This window comes from Elgaria multicarinata, chromosome 5 (genome assembly GCF_023053635.1).
Source record: "Elgaria multicarinata webbii isolate HBS135686 ecotype San Diego chromosome 5, rElgMul1.1.pri, whole genome shotgun sequence".
Classification (NCBI taxonomy): Eukaryota; Metazoa; Chordata; class Lepidosauria; order Squamata; family Anguidae; genus Elgaria; species Elgaria multicarinata.
This window is the reverse complement of record NC_086175.1, coordinates 51,202,046-51,215,998: the sequence shown is the minus strand read 5'-3', so window position 1 is coordinate 51,215,998 and position 13,953 is coordinate 51,202,046.

Below are 13,953 nucleotides of genomic sequence, written 5' to 3'. Positions count from 1 at the left end.
GCTATCCAGTCATCCAGTATCAAGGATGGCGTATCGTTCTGTGATTTCTATCTCACTGGCTTTGCCTCCTATTAGTCACGTATTTTCCCCCTCCACTCTAATGGCAGCAGCCACCATTAGAGTGGAGGAGGGGAAAATGCTAATAGAGTGCAGGGGGAATGTGCACCTTCCGGAAGCCCCAGAAAGTGTGCTTTGCTGACTGCTCCACCAGGCCGGCTCCCAGAATAGGGCCAGCTGAGCATCACTTGGCAAACTTGCATGATGAGTGCCCCGTGAGTTCTCTAGCCCCTAACATTGGGAAATGGGGAAAATTCAATGATAATGACAATTTTGCATGTGATTAATTGGATGTACCACAGCTTTTGATGAGTTGGCTTGCATTCAGTGTGCACAGTGCTGCTTGTCTCGCTATACTGCAGGCTCTGACAATGTGTGGCCCATCAAGACCTGTACACAACCCTTTATTTATTTACAGCATTTATATCCCACCCTTTAGCCAAAAAGACTCCTAAAGTGGCTTACAAAGAAAAGTAGCCTAACAGTCCTTGCCCTTGGGGTTACAATCTAAATTTAAGACAGGACATACAAGGAACAAGGGGTAGGGACTAGGGATGCTGGAGAAATTCAAGATGGATTAAAATGAGTTCAAGTTTCTAAGAATCCAACTTGCAGAATCTGCTGAAGACCAGCCTCCCCAGGCTGCATGGAGACTGCAGGCTTCAAGATTTTTTTAAAAAAATATTTTCTGAAATTTACGCCAATTCATTTTTAGGAAAATGCACACCTTTCTGCTGAGACATATGCCATGCTGGAAGATATACTGTACATGGGGAGAAGTCGAATGGAATGCGGGAACAATGCGCTAAATGTTGCCTACTTACATACCTTATGTGAATTGTTGCAAACTTTCTTACGGAATTATTTGTATATTTTTCCACATAATGGGGAGGGGGGAATTGAATACATCTGTGAACGGATGCCAGACTGAATGATACTGCCCAATCCACGAAACACAAACAGGACAGATTTTACAAAATATGGACATTCCTAGGGAGTTGGTGTGATAGAAAACCTCTTTGAAAATATGGTGCCAGTTTACTTCCTCTTCCAACCCTGCTCTTGGAACAGTTGGTTGTAATGGCCTCTGTGAGGGAGGAGGGGCACAGTTTTTGCTTCATAAAGCAGCAGCAGGTAGGAAAAAGGCAAGGATAACAGTTCACCTTCCTGGCTCCTTCCCATGTATTGCGGCCTTCCAGGTGTGTTCCTCAATTTTTGTAGCCCAGCGCAGGCAACGAAAACAGGAAGTTCGTCCTGCCCAAGTAAGGATGTGAGACATGGCTGGTGGGCTGCATTAAGCTTAGCAGATTGCTGAGCCTGCTTGATCTACTGACATCCCATCATATATGGGAGACATCTATTAGTGGTCACACTGTTTGCATCCTTTGCTATGCCTATCAGTGCTTGTTAGCAGGCTTTCACAGGCAAACGTAGTGCCCGCTTAGGATGCAGAGCATTTTTGCTTGAATTCACATTAAGGCAGATAAGCAAATGGCTGTCAACTTCTGACAACCCAACAGACAAGCAGCATTTATTTCTTTATTTCTAGTCATGGATAAATACAAAGCACATACTACAACAGTTCACCAACATACACTTCTACTTGGAGACGGTTGCTTCCAGGAAAACAACTAAGTCATTGTCTGTGTATAATTAAAAGACGTGATAGCGAGTTTATTGATATGGTAGGGAGAACCATCCCTTTTGTGGTGATGGATTACTTAACTTTATATTGCAACTCCCCTTGGCACAAGCGGGTAAGATTTATGTAGACGTGTGACTATCTCGTGCAACTCCTTCTGTGTGACAAGGTAAAGGATGACTTCTTCCATATCTGGCTCAGTTTTTTGTGTTTGATGGATTGAACCTTTCCAGTGGAAGCTATATCTAGTTTTATCCTTCTCAAGGTAAAGAAGTCAGAACTTTTTTGCCCTTGATGAGGCCAGTTTTCATTTGGTGAAAGGTTTGCCTTTCAAACAATGCCACAAAGACAAAAGAGGGCTGACACAAAACCCATTCATATGATATGTTAGACTTTATCTAGTGAGTGGAAGAAACAATAGGATACGAATAGAAAATAAGCAGATAAATAGCTGTAACATTGACCAATACCCCTGCTCTTAAGCAAAAGAGATAATTTAAATGAGTCGTGGGCTTAGGAATAAGAAAAGATGCTTAGAACATTTGTATGTAGACATATTTGTGCGTGCATGTGTGCCTGTTTCTCCTTTCCCATAGTTATTTCATGTTCTAAATTTGTAAGAGAAATACTGAATGTAATAGTTTCATGGTCATGCGGACAAAGGTATTAACAACAGTGAAATGGTATGCCATGGCATTCTATTGTATACAGTAACTCTAACCTGTGGGGGGAAGGTGGCATAGGCCTGTCTTGCCCACTTGTGGCTAAGGCTATATTACATTGCTCAGTTTTTCTATACTTAGCTGTGTGACTAAAGCTTGCTAACCTATCAGCATAGTCCTATATCCTGATGACCAAAATGCAGAATACAGGCCAAAGGGTGGGAGGGGAATAAAGCATGCATGTCTCATTCCTCTCACACATCTACCAATAAAAATTGAGCACAGGTCTGATACACATGAACAAATATTAAGAGAATATCACACTGTTTCACTAAATTCCTCCATTCCTTAATACTACACAGCCATAGCCACTTTCTGTGTGTACTAGGATTGAGGGGAAAATTAATTCAATTTGCATTTTAATATGAGCTTACTTATTTTTGCTCTTTTGAACCATTATGTGGATAAAAACTTAGTTATCCTGATCTTAAAATGAGTTATTCTACAATGAGTAAAAATATATGTGTATATGTACAAACATTGATATATTAGGGGAAATAGTGTTCAAAAAGTTGTTTGCAAATATATTTCTTGCCAAAGTGTGTATATTGGGCAGCAAAGCATACAAAATTTCATGTATTAGGAGAAATATGCACAAAAATACTTACAGATTTTCATGCAAACTTAAAAAAAAATCTCAAAGTTCATGGCAACCCAAATTTAAGAATGGTTAAATTCTCAGAATTTAATAATGAACTGAGAGAAGGCATAATTGATAGATTTGTCCATCACTAGTATGTACATCATTAATACAGTACTTGTTCGCAGTTTACTTCAATGAAATCAACTTAGTCATTTCCACTAACAGAACTTGGAAAACCAATCTTGGTTGCCTACATATTACGTGACTGAAAGAAACTTTACCAATAGATCATGGGGCCAGAGAGTGGAGTCTTTCACCCACCCATCGCCTGTTACAAGCCCACCATTTTGTGCTTTGCACAACATTGTAGCCATGAATAGAGCATTCACATCTTTAATGTTGCATAACTGGCCCCTTTATAACTGCCATTTATGCAACACTCCCTTCCTGGAAATGCCTGAGATGTCATTTTTGTGCAAAATGGTGGCTCAAAAAGAGGACAGTGTGAAGGACATGGGATTTGTCAAGTCACTGTTAGATTTTAATTGTGTTAATTTTCCTGTTAGCAGTTGAGTTATGGTTGGGGTTGATTGATAAGTATCTGTTTGATATGTGTTTATGGCTTGGCTGGCGCCAAGTCCTGGCATTGGTATATGGGGTGAAGGTGGGAGTTAGGACTCCGGATGCCAGAACATCCAGAGGCCTCAAGGTCAGCTGGAGGCCTCACAACTGCATGTTATCTCCGTATTCAGGTTAATTGGGCCTGGTGTGAGAAAAATGTCAAGCTTCTTCCAGAAGGGAGGGGCATTAACAGCCGAGTGGAAAAGGGGATAAAAAGAGTAACTTGACAAGAAAACAGCGTCTTCTGTTCGGGGGTGGTGGAAGAACGCCAGAAGTGACCCAGTCGGGGTGCTTGAGGAAAGATAGAGTGTTTGTTATGTTTTAGGGGTCTGGTTTTCTGGGACAAGGCTAGCCGCTTTTATGGCCGGGGGGAAGAGTGATGTAGCTGCAGGCTTTTAAATGGAACTTTGGCTGTTAGTGCCTTCTCCGTTTGTACCTCACCCTCTAACCTTTTTCCCTTCCCCTTTCCCTCCCTTTCCCTGTTACCCTTTTAGCTGCTATTACCGACCAAGGCCTTACCTGTTAGTGTTAGCATCTATGTATTAAACTTGCTTTGGTCCCTACAGTGTGTCTGTGTGTTTTTATTCCAGAAACCTCCGGTCGGCCCTCGGTAAGAGAGGCTAGGGAGTGGGATATTGGGAATCACTGGAGCGTGTTGCTCTCAAGCCTACCTGGCAGGGAGGTCTGATTGACTCGGACCTTCGTTACAGATAGATGACCCTATGGTTTCATTGGGTGCCCAATGAGCTGTTGAAAAGCTCACAAGGCATTCCAAGCAGGGGTGAACAGTGGTGGTGGCTAAGCAAGTGAAGTCTGTTCAATTGTAGCCATGTAGATCAACCCAAAGTGGGATAAGGGAGGAATGGAGTGGTCCCAGACAGGGCAGAAGATTTTTTGTAATTTTTCACAATACCAAGTCCAGTTTCACATAGCTGATGAGAATAAATCTGGCTTATCATGGGGAAACAGAGTAGCTTTAGATCCAATGGATCCAAAACCAGCTCCTCCCTGCTCTTCCCCATCTACAAAAAGCTCCATGTTTAGGCTTTATTCCATCTAATGGTGGGAGAACATCTGGTGGTAGCTTACCAGCTGCCCAGGCACAGCCTTTTAGGGGAACAGCCAATGAGGGCACTGGAGTGGAGAAAAGACTGCTGCTTCACCACTCCTGTGCCTTTGTCGACCATTCGTCTTCCAAAGCCCAAGTCTGATTTGTTCAGACTGCTGCTGCTCAAATGTAAGAAGTTTAAAAAGTTGTATTTTAAAATGGAGCATTCTGGGCCCTGCACACTTGTCCAGTCAGCTGCCACAGCACTTCCTTTGGCCAGCAGGATTGGCTGGTCAAGGAGCTGTGGAAAGGAGCAGGTAAAAAGAAAACAAAAGGAGGTATCTCTATGTGGTGACAGTGGTGGTACGGAGGTACCTGGCTTTTACTTCACGTGGGCAGTGAGATCGGGTGCATGGATATGCAGTTTCAGATGGGTGGGGGGGGACTTGGGTGGGGGGGTGCATGAGTGGGGACTTTGGCAAGTAGCTTGAGGTGGCCAGCCAGCTGGCCTTGACAGTAAGTAGACAAAGGGCCTGGATGGGCATCCTTGGCAGTGGGTAGGTTTAAGGCCCATCAGCAGCCTAGTAGAATCTAGCACCAGTCCTGATAACCACCTCCCAGTCGTCATCATTGGGGTGGATGTTAGACCATATCTACACCTCATGCCACATCGATACAATCCCATCATAAAAACACCATATTTCTCTTGTGCATTTATGCCTCGTAGCACACAATGACATCTGTTGTCGTATTTTGGATAATATGAAATAAAAAGCAGGAAATAACACTAGAAAAATGGTTATGTAGTGTTTGATGTACCCCCAACTGTTATCAGTGCACTTCAATACTGATAAAAAGCACTAGTGTAGTCCTGGTTACAAGGATATAAATAACTGATATTTGAGAAAAGGAAATTGCTTGCCATGGAAACAGCCAAGAGTCAGAAACAAAGGGGGAGGGAATCAAAAGTACATCATAAATTAAAAACAAAACAAAATGTTGAGGGAATAAGACAAAAAGAATTGTCCCCTCAACATTATGAAAATGTGCTGCTAACTCTCCAAAATAAAGGCCTTAGAAATTAAATTTCCACCCACTGCTTAGAAATGAAATGCATTTTCTCTCCAAGCTTCTGAGTAATTTAGAAATGTTTGTATACCACAGGGCAAGAAGTTAAAGCTCAGGGTACAGTTATTTTAACTGATTTGATAAGAGATGAAACGGAAAAAAGATTGGGGAGTCTTGCTTTTTAAATATTTACTCTTCAAGCTTGCATTGCATCCATATATTTGCAGAAGGCCTGAACAATAAAGCCCTCAGTGAACTTGTGCTTAGATCTCATCTATAAAACCGAGGGAGACAAGTGACGTCCTGATTAGGTTCCTTCCTGACATTTAACAGGAAAGATAAAAAACAAAAACAAACTTCAAAAAGAAAGCAATGAGCTAGCTGTCAAATGAAAATTATAATAAGATACAGATAGCTCAATCCTATGGAGGTTTACTTGGAAGTAAACTGTGTTTAATATGGCTTACTCTCACGAATGTGGCACAGAAATTCAGCCTCAAGCTTAACAGTGCTTCATTTCTGAGAAGTCATGCATAGAAATATGCTGTAACCCCCCTCTACACACACACAAATCCTAATCATTACAGTCCACAGGGGAAATGAACAAAGGAAAATACCAAAAATGGGATTTGCTACCAGAATTTGCCCAAGGAAGAATTTGAAGTAAATGCAGATATTCTTCATTATGCAAGCATCAGAAGATATTCAAGGTAAATAAACGGACTTTGGTCAAAATTCTAACATTTCCTAGAAGGATCTACACATCTTCTGGTTGTCGCTACTAGAGATGCCAGATAAATTCACTGGGCTCATGCTGAAGGCAAGCTTTACAAGCCTCTGGATTCTTCTCTAGCTCAAGGAAGCCACTTATGCATTGCCAAATAAAGAGGACAAAAGAGGCCACAGATTTGCATGAACTCTGCATATGCTAATATATATGTATAGATACAAAGTTAGAAATAATTTAAATAGGAATGCTATATATCTAACCATACCTTCTTTACACTACTGTGAAAGACTCTGACCAGGTGACTTATATACCTGTTCAGTCTGCTTTACTGATGCTAACCGCTGATGGACAACTTCAGCCTCCCAGCTCTCTCTTCTTAGGATTCTTTATCTTTAATCTGGACTGGACTGGACTGGACTGGACAACCATTCAAAGAGAGGATGCCTTTAAATAGAGAACTGTTTTCCGACAGCCCTTTAAATACAGGACTATCATCTGTAAAGTAGGACACATGTCATTCTCACAAGTTAGCAGCACACCAAAAAGAAAAGGGAAGGAGAGAATACTTCCCTTCTTCCTTTTTGTCATGACCATCACTATTGCCTTGGTCTGGTAGGCAATTGGTTAAGAGGAAGGACTTTGTGGATCAGAAGGCTGAGGGGTGGTGAATGGGGGCATTAGAAATGAATTTAGATCAATTCATAAGCATAAAACCTATGATACCCAACTTGCAGATGACAAGCAGCTTTACCTGTCCTTTTCATCTAACCCAGGTGAGGCACCAGATGTCCTGAGTTGGTGCTTGAACAGAGTAATGGACTGGCTAAGGGCCAATAAACTGAAAATCCAGACAACAGTAGGCCTTGAGTAGGTATAGAATTAGTATTCATGAAATGAGGAGGCAAGTGCTCTAAAGTCACACAATGGGTGAAATTAGTTTAGGAAGGATATTTGATAATACAATATTGTAGACTTCAAGGTGACAAAATGATTTTTGAAGAAACCATTTATTAGATTAGTAGTAGTAGCAGTAGTAGTAGTATCATTATCAATTGTAAAAGGGCAGATGTGAGGCATTATGGTTAATTATATGTTTTATACTATGGTTAAATGAAACATGAGGTAAGAGTGTGTCTGATAAGGCCTCAAACCTCTGCAACAGTTACAATCTATGGGGACTTGATTGTTAATGGAAGGCTTGGTTACAGTTGCTAAGGGGACAGCACTTTGGGTAGTTAGTGGTACCGAAAGTGAATGCTACTGGCATTCTTGCCAATCAGATGCATTAGACAGGACTTAGCTGATTGGTGTTCAGACATAGTACTGTCATAGGTCAGTCAAGTGGAGCTGGACTCAGGCAGAAAAGAACCTTAGAGAAGAAGTCTGAATATAGAAAGAAGACAGGCAGAGAAAGAGGCAAAGCTGAAGAGAGTACCTCATCGCCTGAGGAGAGCATGGAAGAGGAAGGACTGGAAGACAGTAGTTGATGACAAAGAAATTCAGAAGAGATGTGCTTCAAAAAGCAAAGCGGTCTTGGCAAGCAGACAATTGAAAATCGAAAACCAGCATCTTCAGTGTGTGGCGATCCTGAACCAGATGAAAAGATCACTTCAGAACAAAGCCTTTTTCAAGGCACAACATCCATAAGACCAAAAGAGAAGACGAGCAAAGCCTGGACCTGAGGGAAGTCCAATCATGAGTGCAGGCGGGGATGGAGAGAGATAGAGAAGCTAGTGTTTTTTGCTTTAAATATGTAGTTAATTAAACAGAGGTGACTCCCCTAGGCATATGAACAGGGTGTGCCAGGTGTGCCTAGGCACACTCTAATGTCTCTGGATCTCCGGAAAGTGAATAATTCCCTTGGGAATGTTAATGGCAGCCAACATTAGCATACCCAGGGGAATTACACACTTTCCGGGTGTGCTATCCCGTCCAGCTACTGCTCCAATCCGGGCCTTTAAGGATAATGCATAATTCCCCTGGGTGCACTAATGGCTGTGCATGTCTATGGTGACTCCCATATACCTTAGTAACAATATCAAGAACATCTTACAACAATATGTTATCCTGCAATCTTTAAATTAATAATTCACACACACACACACATACACACACACACACTAATTAATATATTTCCTTTGTTCTTGTTTAAGTTCTATCTCAGTTGTGGGTCAAACTCATGCCAAAGATATATGAACCAAGCTACTACAACAACAAATGAAATCAAAGAATAAATTTAAATGGTGGTAGAAGTTTTTTTTTAAAGGAAATAATATACATTTATCATATATTGAAAATCTTGCTGGTACTAGGTGGGATTAAACAAACAAATCTTCCAAGCCTTGCATATATTTATTCTACAACTACCACATATGGCATAGGTGACATTTACGAATCTTAGGGCATAGCTAGATGGGGCGATATTGAGGGAATTGCCCCGGGATCGTCCCAGTGCATCCACATGACACACAGGCAATGATCCCTCCCTTGGCCCAGGATTTTGGCCTACCCTTTTAGCCCACTTTTTCTGTGGTCTGAGGATGATCCCGAGACCATGAAACCTGTGGCCAGGCATCGTGGGTTGTCCCGGCTCCTCGTGAATAACTGTGAGAAGCCAGGCCCCGGGCATGGGGCACGGAGCTCCTCAAGAGCTCTGTGCCCATTGGAGTGGGGTGAGGGTAGGGCGAGGTTTTGTTGTTGTTCTTTAAAAAAAACTCACTGTTGCGTTTGAGCACTTGTGTGCTCCTTTTCCTTAAAAAAAAAAATTCAAAATGGCAGCCACAATGTTGCACACTACATGCAGAAGAGGTTGATGATCTCATGATCATAAAATTGTCAGATCATCACCCTACAACCCCCTCATCTTGCCGTGGCCTTAGATTCCCTGAAGTGAAACATTCATCATGCCAAGAAAGTGATCATATCATACAATTGCTTTAGTACAAATGATTAAAGCTATCTAAGTGTGATTCTTCTAGCTCTTAAGCTTTCAACCATCAATTGCATTCACATCCTTATCTCTTTCCCAGGCTGAAAGAACACAGATGATTAATCAAGAGAAAATCAGGAGTGTACATAATGGAATTCTCTAATATAAATGAGCCTCTCAGTATGAAATTAAAATACTGACTGAAGGGAAAGGAGGGAGAAGGGTTATGTTCCCTCACCTATGCACCTATTTATTTATTTATTTATTTATTTATTTATTTATTTATTTATTTCATATTTATGCTGCCCAATAGTCTAAGATCTCTGGGCAGTTTACAACTAAAACCATAAAATCCAGATTAAAATTTTAAAATCAAATAAAACAAGAATAAATTACAGTCCAGGGAAGGCTTGTTTTAAAAGATATGTTTTTAGGAGGTGTTTAAAAGTTATTACATTTTCCTTGTCCTGAACCACGCGTGGGAGGGTTTTCCAGAGGGTGGGTGCTGCTACAGAGAAGACCCGCTGTCAAGGTTCTTCATGGCAACATTCTTTTCACGTTGGGATGGAGGGCAAATGAGGGATGTGATTTGATGTAGAAATCAGATTCCTCACTTCTCGTGGTATGTGTGAATGAAGCAGAGACCTACATCCTCAATTAATCCATCAAACGCCTCTTTTTGTTATGTATACAGTGTAACTAGAGGAAGTGTTTTTAGTGGCTAGGGTGTTACCTTTCAACCACGGAATTCAAACCCCTACTCTGTTATAAAATTCACTGGGTAGCATTGGTCCAACTATTATTTTTTGCCTAACCTACTTTGCTGGGTTGCAAGGATATATATATATATATATATATATATATATATATATATATATATATATATATGTGTGTGTGTGTGTGTGTGTGTGTGTGTGTGTGTGTGTGTGTGTGTGTATCACCACCCTGAGGTCCACAGCAAAAAGACACTGGAGAATTGGAATCTGCCTTATACTGAACCTGACCAGTGGTCCTTCTAACTCAGTATTGTCTACACTGACTTGTAGTAGCTCTCCAGAGTTTCAGACAAGAGTATTTTTCCAGTCTTATTTACAGATGTGGGGATTAAAACTATGACCATACACATCCAAAGCGCATGCTCTACTTCTGAGCTATGTAATGCCAATGTTCAAGAAGGTGGGAATATACATATACATCAACTGAAAGTATTGCATTCCCATATTAGCAAGCACAATTGAGAGGGTCACAACAACAGCGAACACTTCCAATTTGGAAGGCAAAAAGGGGAAATGAGGCATGTTTTGGTGCAATCTTCCCCGCCCCCCCATATCTGACATAGCATGTAATGTCAGAAACTTCTGCTAGGCTTTCTTGATGCTTAGGAAAGAAAAAGCAGAAAGGTAGAGTGCTGTTTAATTTCATATTCAGCAACACAGAATTGATTAGTTCTGCAACATGTAAACCTTCTTCCTAAACTATACATCACAAAGAACATGTATTAGAAAAGATCACCAGATTTTGACCCTTGCAAGTGGGAAGGGGGGTGGTTCAGTGCAGTAGCACTACACACCTAGTATGTTTTAACTTGGCTTGAAAATGGTACTGGGCTTATGCTCATTCCTCTATATCTTTAGGTTATGTGGCGGGAAAGAACACTGAACATTCCTAGGAGACTACTATAGGGCTCCATCACACATAACTTCCCCCCTGCTTTGTCTCCGTGTTGTTGTTGTTTTACCTCTGATGCTCTTTCGCTTATTTGCTCTTCCATTCCACCCCACCCCTTCTCTTTCTCCCCCAGTTCATTGGTTGCTCCTTCCCCCCTTTAACAACACAAGTCCTGTCAGATGAGTACTTCAACCAGACCACCTTTCTGCCTGGCAAAAATGGAACAACCCTTTAGACTGGCCCTTTGGGGTACAATCCTGTCTCTGCAGAAATTTGGGCATTATATGATTTTTAAAAAATGCTTTCAAGCCTGTGATGCAAGGTTTGGGTTTCACATTGAGGCTTGGAGCTGGCTGCTGGGAGAGATCACTTTTCCCTGCCAACACTTGATGCATTCCATTCAAGCCAACAGCAAGGCTCCCCTCGCAGCAGCAGCACCCCCCAACAAAGGAAAACACATTTAGGGAAAATAATCCAGACTTTAGGTGTTCTAGGAAAAGATGGAAAAGTCTGGGGAAGAGGTAGGGTGTCACCAGGACAGGCACGGCATCATGTGAGTACCGTGCTGCAAATCTGTACACCAAGCATGGTGAGAGTGAACTAAATCACTGGTGTGATGGAGCTCATAATCTTTGCCTCCAGGGTATGGTTGCTTAAAAGAGATAGGATTTGGGATGGAAAAAAGGCTACACAGGCCCTTCCTTAATGATGTATGGAATTTTTTTTTACTTGCAAAACATGTAAGCATGCCCCATCTGAAGACCCAAACACAAGCGTGAGCATGTATCTACCAAAATTATTCACAGATTGTTGAACATATGCTTGCATTCATCTTCCCAATTTCTAATTTGATATGTGGAATATCCTAATTTGCACAAATTTCCTGGGTAGACTGAATCAGCCCTGTTTTATTCTATGGAGGAAATTTGTGTTGTGCACCAGCTGTTCGTGAAGATAACCAAGGTGCATGTTTCTTTGCATTCTACCAAGAATAGTTTATTTGACCGCAATGACAACCAATAGCAAAGGAGAAACCAATGGGCTGCCCCATGATGTGGGCCAGCTGCTTCCCCTAGAAGCCTTGCTACAACCCTAGAGATAGAGGAGGGAAGCTAAGAGGTCTTCAGTAGCATCTGGGACTCAATACTGTTAAGTTTGTCAACAACATCAACTAGGGATGGATTCGTCACTATCAATTTCAAAATCGGTCCATTTCTGTTTTTCTCATTGTCTCTTTTTCCATTTTTAAATTTGGTTCACGTGAAAATTCATAATTTTTGTGTGCATTTCCATTAATATAAACATCTTTGTATGCATTCTTGCTTAAAAAGCACATTTTGTCCAAGCAGTTTTCCTTATATAATGCATTTGTAACTTTTATTTTCACAAATATACATATTTTCTCTGCATTTTCTTCTAATTGTCATATTTTATATGCATTAGTAAAATTCAGAGAAGTGCAGGTTTCAAAAGATAGCTTGGTTTTGGTTGACATACTGGTTCAAAAGTGCAAAATTAGGTAAACTTGCATTAAAATGTGAAATGAATGAATTCCCCAACCCCCAATTAGTATACAGAAGAACAATGTAAATAAGCTGTCAGCCTTGGAAACTGCCTAAACCCAAATAAAGGAAGAAGCTGAGATCATGTATAAACTCATATGCATCCTTTGCCGTCTTTGAACCTGCAGTTTACTATTCATTACCTTTAATATAAAAAAGGGATGGGGGATTAGGTCATATGCTGCTTTTTTTTTTTTTTTTTTTTTTTTTTGCTTTTCAGGCAGGCTGGCCAAAATCTGTATTAACAGAGCCTTGTTTCATCTATCACTTCTCATATATGAATGTGACAGCACAATCTGGTACTGTTCCTGAAGGAATATAAATACTTGTTTTATAATCTTCCACTGCATCTACATTAGGCCATTTGCTAACTCATCTAACTTTTCTTGGTTCTGTCACTGATGTCACAGTATCTCACATCTCCCTGGCTTTGGAATACCCTGCCAGAATTTATAATAAGTTGTTTTAAAAAAAATCTCTATCTCTATACATGCACGGCTCTTGTAAAGTTGTCACGTTGTCTGCTGTTTTTATTAACAGAGGTCATGTTATTCTAGTAACAGAGGTTATATAGTACTTTACAGATTTCAAATTGATTATGCTGAATTCATTAGCATTGTCTTGTGTCCCACATGCTTCCATTCAAAAGAATTAAGGCATTTCAATACTGTATATTTTTTTCTATCCAATGCTAACTGCATACTTGAGAAGACCTTTCTCTTCTCCCAGGCATTTTAACAGCATTTAATAATGTTAAGTTTGTTTTAATGGACCCCAGAATTGTTGTTTTAAATGAATACTGTTGTTGTTTTTATGTTTTTTAAATTTTTTGTATACTTTTAATGTCTACTATTTTTAATTGTTGTAAACCGCCCAGAGAGCTTCGGCTGGGGGGCGGTATATAAATGTAATAAAATAAAATAAAATAAAATAAATAAATAAATAAATAAATAATAAATACTTGGAGGTGCATTTGCCAACTGCCCATCATTTACTTTGTGTCAATGGGCTTATTATGAAACAATTTTTACTTACTGCAAGATTTGCAACAGCAATACAATTAGAGTATATGGTCTACTATTAGTTTATTGTTGCACTTACATCCCACCATTTTTCCACTTGCAGGGAACGCAAGGTGGCTTACAGAGTCCTCCTCTCCATTTAATCCTCACCACAACCCTGTGAGGTAGGTTAGGCTGAGTGTCTTTGACTAGCTCAAAGTCACCCAGAGAGCTTTCATGGCCGAGTGGGAACTAGAACCCGGATCGACTGAGTCCCAGTCCAACACTCTAATCATTACACCACACCGGCTATGTGTCAAGA